The sequence below is a fragment of the Nycticebus coucang genome, chromosome 6 (genome assembly GCF_027406575.1).
Source record: "Nycticebus coucang isolate mNycCou1 chromosome 6, mNycCou1.pri, whole genome shotgun sequence".
In the NCBI taxonomy this organism is placed as follows: Eukaryota; Metazoa; Chordata; class Mammalia; order Primates; family Lorisidae; genus Nycticebus; species Nycticebus coucang.
The window spans coordinates 137,948,620-137,955,552 of NC_069785.1; positions in this window are offsets into that span (position 1 = coordinate 137,948,620).

The window sequence follows — 6,933 nt, forward strand, 5'->3', positions numbered from 1 at the left end:
AATTTCTGTTGCTGGAATTCTCAAGCTGAGAAATCAATGTAAAAATATGTCTCAGACCAGTAAAACTCATAGGGTATCAAGAGAAGGAAATGCAAAACTCTTGTGGAGGAATGTGCCCAGAGCAACAGCGTTCTCACAGCCAAATGTAATCCCCTTTGATGTTGCCTAACAATAAAAAAAATTACAAACCACATGAGGAAATGATATGCCGTTATGGAAAGCCAGCAAACATATCAAAGCAGTTTAGCATTCCAATAACATAAAGCCATGTAACAATTCAAAAGAGACTTTAAAGTAACTATGCTTAAAATGATTAAAAAGAATAAAGAAATAGAAACGATAAAAAATAGGATATTTTGAAAGAACATAGGAAAATGAGTATAAAGAACAAGATAGAACTTTCTAGAAATGAAAAAGATAGTCATTAGCATAAAATCTCAATGGATGGGTAAGGCAATAGATTAGACAAAGCTGAGCAGAGGATTAGTAAACTGAAAGACAGACTAGAGGAAATTACCCCTGTGCAGCACAGAAGGAGGAGAAGGGGCAAGAAGCCGAGAGGAACAGAGAATGAAAGAACAGACCTAAGTTACCTTTGTAGAGAGTGACGGAAGAGGAGTCTAGAGAATAGGGCATGGTAATATTCAACTTTTTAGAATTGATGAGTGACATTCACCTTCTGATAACAGAAGTATTGGAAATTCTGAGGAGAAAATATAAGAATGGTCCACAATAAAATACGTTATAATGAAACAGGATTCAACAAAATACAGCCAGTGTATTGAAAAAGGAGAAGTTAATTTTGTCCAGGAATATCTGGGAAAGTTCATGGAAAACTGAGACTTGAAGGTCTAATAAAATTTTGAGTAGAAAATATGGTCAGCCTGATGGGGAGATCTAAGAAATAGGAGGACAATAGAATCTGAGGTTTCAGCCTGTCAGATTAGTTTCTGAGCAGGTTTTCAACACAGTTTGTTTTGAATTAAGTTACCTAGACTTTTGATATCTGTCTGTAAACTGAAAGTTTGGAGGGAAGCTCTCCTGGCATGTGCCTTCACTTCTAACCTAGTCCTGTTTGTCTTTGAGTCTTCTGCCCTGTCCCTGACTCTCCAGCCCTGGCAAGGGACAAGTCTCCCAGCTGACCCCATCGCAGCCACTCATAAATCCACTCATAATCACCATATTGCCCTTTGAAGCCTCCCTCTTTTGAGGGACTGAGTTGAAATTGGACGATCCAGCCTTCCTCCCTCTACCTAGTGTCCTTCAGGGCAGAGAAAGCCCCTGCTCTGAGGTGGACAGCAGGGCATGCCCCACGGCATCTGTGACTCGTTAGCAACATCAGTGGGTGCAGAGGAACAGAAAACCCTGAGCGTGGTAATTGGCTCATGAAAGCTGCTCCTTGCTGGAGGGAGTGGGAAGGTCTGGGAGGAAGGCAAGAGGTCTTAATGGGAAGCAAATGCTCTAGAAAAACCTCACCGTCCCCACCCCCCCACCCCCCAGCTCGTGGCCATTAGCATTCCTCAGACACCTGCAGGCTCTTGGCCCTGGCTAGGCTTGGGATGTGCTGGTGCATGGAACAGAAAGATGAAATTTGGTTCTAATTATGGGGGCAGAGAACAGGGTGGGTGTGAGACAGGAGAGCCCTTTCTTGTATCTCTTAAAAGCACATGGGTTTCTCTGGCAGTTGTCAAATTCTGTTTCACCTTATGGAAGGTTGTGAGTGTGGGAATGGGTGGACCTGGGGTTGAATACCAGGTCATCCCTTCTGGCACGTGCACAGTCTGCAGCCTCAGCCATGAGAATAATGAGGGAATAATTCTTTCTTACTATGAAGAAACAATAAGGTAAATAAATGAACTTGAAGGCACCTGGCAGAGTGCTGATTGCAGAATGTACACTTAATAAAAATATTAGTTTCCTTTCTCCTGCGTTGTAAATACCTTTAGGGAAGGAATGGTGTCTCTTCTATCTCCGTGGCCTGTGGTGCCAGATGTGGTGCTGGGAACACAGGATAGACTGTGGAGTCAGTGAGATAGCGGCAGCCTGCGCATGTGGTCACCCCTCCCACGGGGGCCCGACCAGCCCTCCCCTCGGTGCTCCAAAGCCCAGATGCCAAGGAGAAAGACTGAGTCCTTGAAGAGTCCTGGCAATGGGCCTGGGGGCAGACCAGCAAAGAGGCAGTGTCTCCCTGCAGCTGCTTGGAGAAGCTGCTCCACGCGAATATGGGAGATTGCAGACCCCTCTTGCAGGAGATGGCACAGGAGATGGGACACAGCCAGGGAGGGCCAGGGAGGGCCAGCATCCTTCCTCTATTTCTCCCATCCTATACATGCAGGTGCCAGCGTCAGCAGGCCACAGTGGTCTCTGGGGTTGGCTTCCTGTCAGCTGCGAAGGCCTGTCTGGCTGGACCTCCCGTCCACCTGTTCTCCAGCTGCTGCTGGTGGAGCCTGGGTTGACTTCAGCATCTTCTATGCATCTTTAATCTGTCTTCACTCAGTGCCAAACATCTGTAGAGTGGATCTACTGGCCGTTTATTTTCTGTTTGTCTTGGGTGTCACACACTCTCCATTCTTCACTTTAATGACTCTCCTCTTTATTATTATCATCTCAACTCCTCTGTTTATTTGTCTTCCCCAAATACCAACCACTTTCCCTCTGTTCTGCTGGACTGGCCAGGGCCCAGGTCAGCCCCGCCTGCTTCCTCTGCCCCCCAGCTCAGGCTGTCTCTCCCTGCTGGGCGCCTCACTCAAACCAGATGTGGTTTCCTCCTCCTCCTCCCCCTCTGAGTTGCCCAGGGCTGCAGGGGGTCGAGAGAAGAGAGGCTCTCCACCCGCTTCCTATTCTCCCTGTGCTTCCCTGCCCAACTCTGCTGCCCACACATAGGAGTGGGGAGCAGCACATGCCTGGGCTCTGTTTAGGGCCAGGGGGTGGTGCTGGAGAGGAGTCCTCTCTGGGAGCTGGGTGGTGCTACAGAGGAGTCCTCGCCTGGGAGTTGGGCAGCAAGGGCCTTGGTCCCCTCTCTGCAGCACGCTCCATGACATTGGGTATCTCAAACTCCCTGCCCCGGTTGTGTCAAGGCCCCATGACCATACATTCCCTGATCAGCAATATCTTACAGCTGTGGCCTATGTCCATTGTCTCAGACTCCTTCACCACAGCCCTGGGATGCAAACTTATCACCTCCTTTGGACAGAGGAGTCTGAGGCTCTAGCCTCGCACAGCTGATAAAAAGCCGAGTGAAGGTCTGAACGCAGATCTGGTTCTCCGTGAAGAATGGTCACGTAGCTTAAAAACTGGGACCAGCTGCCTTGACCTGGTCCAGTCTGACCTGTTGCAACACCTGGGAATGAACCTCTTTTGAAGAAAAGAGTCTGAGACTGCAAGCATCAGCCAGCTTGGGCACATCCCCCTGTTTCTGGAATTATTTCAGCTCTGGCCACAGTGGGTCATTGGAACTTGATCTCTGGGATTACCATAGTTATTGTTAGAGGGGATACCACAGTTCTCATGGTGCAAAGAATTTTGAACTCTACAGGGATGGGGACACAAGAGAAACTAGAGTTTATCATTAGAGCATGGAGTTGCTGCAACAGCTTAGACCCACTAATAAACCTCCACTCAATTGTTCAGCCAGGGGCCAGGCCAGGTTTTGCAGGGCCTGAGCTGTTATAATGTGGCAGTGGTGGTGGGAAAGTTCTTTAAGTAAAAGAATTCCTAAGTATGAACCTAGTTACCTGTGTAAAGGCCATTAGCTTCCCGGAAAACCCACCCCAGAAAAGAGTTAACTAAACACATGGGCAAAGTCTCAGTTAAAATTGTAGTTTTAATGTAGTCTGGTATACAGACTAGGACAGTGGTTCTCAATCCTAGTGGGCCTAACATGTCAAATGCCAGTTGTGGCCTGCATGCAGTGGCTCATGCCTGTAATCCCAGCACTCTGGGAGGTCAAGGCAAAAGGATCACTTGAGTTCAGGAGTCTGAGACCAGCCTGAGCAAGACCCCATCTCTACTAAAAATAAAACATCAGCTGGTCGTTGTGGTGGGCACCTGTAGTCCCAGCTATGAGAGGCTGAGACAGGAGGATCACTTGAGCCCACAAGTTTGAGGTTGCTGTGAGCTAGGCTGATGTCCCAGCACTTAGGGTGACACAGTGAGACTTGCCTCAAAAAAAAAAAAAAAAAAAAGCAGGTTGTATCATACTCCTGCGAATGCTTCTGTAGTGGGTCTGGGGAGGTGATGCAGAACCTGTTTTCAATACATCCTCCAGAGGACCTGACACTGGATGACTGGGAATCAAACCCTTAAGAAACACGGCTCAAGTCCAACACTGTCTGGGAAGAGATGCTGGAGAACTGGAGAGCTTCACCCCGTCACAGAGCAATGGGTCCTGCCCCAGCTTCCTGCTTTTTCTTCCTGCTCTGCTGTCTCTGAACAGGCTTCACTTCCTGAAGAAGGTGGGTTGTTAACGCGGGTTTGTGAGGAGTGTGAGACTGGGCTTTCTCCTAGGAGCTTCCAATCCTGGAAGTTGGGAGACCCCTGGCCTCAGAGGTGGGGCCCAGGTGGTTGGGGTTGGGTGCCTTAATTGCTGGCAGGTGCTACGGGAGTGGGGCTGGAGCTGCTCCCAGAGTGCAGTGTCCATGGTGGCACGGCAGCTCAGATGTCTTCTAGAGTGCCTTAGGTCAAAGGTCACCATCAAAGAAGCTAATTGTCATTAAGCCAAAATATTGACTTGTCTCAATATGAACTTTGTTTGTTTGTTTTGGTTGGAGGTCTAGTCTAAACCTGTAAACGATTCTCATCTGCTGACTAATTAACCTCCTCTTCCCAGGAGTCTCTTCCTAAGACCCATTAGAGAGGGCACCAGCAAGAAGGGAGGACTGGAAGTTGTCCCCTCACTGCCCTGATGGACAGGGACAGTGGAGAAATAGAAGAGGGAATGGGGAAGATGAAGGACCCGTGACCGCCATGGCCCACCCCCTGTGCCTGGGGGACTATCCCCAGTGGGACCCCATGCTCAGTGCCCCCGGGCTGTGCTGGGAACAGTCTGCACTGCCCCCTCTTCTGTGAGGTCAGCAGCCCCCAGAGTAAAGGGAGGAGGGAATTGCTCAGTTTCAAGAGAGAGCCTTCGGGAGCGGCATAGGCAGAGTGTTAGGCTGAAGTGCTCCTGATCAGGCCTCTGCTATGCACAGCCCTGGGGGCACCATCCATGCAGTGTTCTAGAGCTGCCTGACAGTGTGGTCTGCTCTTGACAGCATGGTTACTCTGCCTGCTTACAGGGAGAAAGGGCAAGGAATGTGGGGAAGTGGGGAAGGAGGCAGGGTGGGGGCAAAGGAGGAAGAAAGAAAGGAAAGGGAGGGAGGAAGGGAGAGGAAAGAAAGGGAAGAGGGGAGGGAGGAAGGAGTGAACCTATCTTCCCTGAACACTTCCATGGTCCCTCTTGGCTGTGGCATTCAGGTGGGCCGTGTAGGGGCCGGGCTGGGAAAGGGAGGCTGCCAGAGGAGGGCCAAGCCCCTGAAAGCTGCTATTGTTTGAGGTCTGTGCTCAGAGAAGCCCCAAGTAAAAAGAGCTTGTTAGAGGGGCCCTGTCTGGAGACAAGCTGCTCTCAGAGAGCCAGTGAACCATGCGAAATGACTTAAACTAACATCCCTGACTGCACTGGGCTGGGACCCAGGAGTCAGGGCCGTGTGCTCATCAGAAATTCATAGAAGGTGCCCCGCAGCTCGGCTTTCTCTGGCCGCCTTGTTCATTGAGCGGTTTTTTCTTTACAGTTCTGCGGCTCTGAAAGGGAGACAGGGGCTGCCTGATGGGGAAGATCAAGTGGCCTTTGAAAACCTCTCTCGGAGTTTATTAAACCAGGGGCCAGCACAGGCCGACCTGGAGGCTCAGCCAGGCCTGGCCCCGCCCCCAGGGCTCCCCAGAGGGACCTGGCCTGTTCTCATGTCCCAGACTTGGCAGGCCTTGCAGAGGGGCAGGGGCCAGGGATGGGGTCCTGAGGACCAGAGCGGTGTGCTCATCTGCTTCTAGAAGATGGAGGAGTATGTGTGGGGGTCAGGGAGTAGAGACCTGCAAATGACAGGGGCCTTCTCCTCCCGGACCCCACGAGACACCCTCTGCTTCTTGCTGGAACTAGGCTTGCCCCACTGTTTGTCTCAAGGTACACAGAGAGGGGCGTGGGAGGAGGGAAGGACCGCGGGGTCTCCGAGCTGGATTACAGTTCCATGACCAAGTAAGGGCAGGAATGATGCTCAGAGGAAGCCCCAAGTTCCAGGGTCTGGAAGTACCCCAAAGAAAGGGAGGTAAGTGATCTCACCTGTTGATGCCCAGTTGGCTGCTCCATGCCCCTGGCCCCCAGGCCCCGATATATCCCGAGGGACTGGTCTGCACAGAGGCAGCCTTGGAACCAGCCTGCTGGAGGTAGAGAGAGGCTGAGTCTGAGGAAAGGATAGTTATGGGAGACCCAGTCTTTCCCAACTCTCACTGAGGGCCTTCCGCCGGCCAGAGGCCATTCTATACCGGACACACATGAGCACAGCAGGGGATGCACCTTGTTGGGAAGAGGACCTGGGACATAGGGTTGACCCCTCTGTGGTCAACATGCGTGAGTTCTAGAGCCAGAGGTGACCCAGGCAGCAACTGCCCTTCTCTGAAGATTCGGGGAGGGAGGAGCACAGTACAGTGAGGCAATTCTCCACATTTAACCAGAGCGGGTCCTTTTTACCAGTCTGTATCCTGGGCATCTGGGTGAGATTTCTTTAGGAAAGATAATTTTGTTTGTTGAAAGAGTTGGGAGCTACCAACTGAATTCAACCCCCCACCCATGTTGTGATCTTTCTGGTCATATCTTGTGTACTGTGCCCCTCCCCAATGGCTCCGGGGCTTCCTGCTTCCCACTCCCCACTCCCTGCACCCACACCTGGGGCCTCAGGAGACACC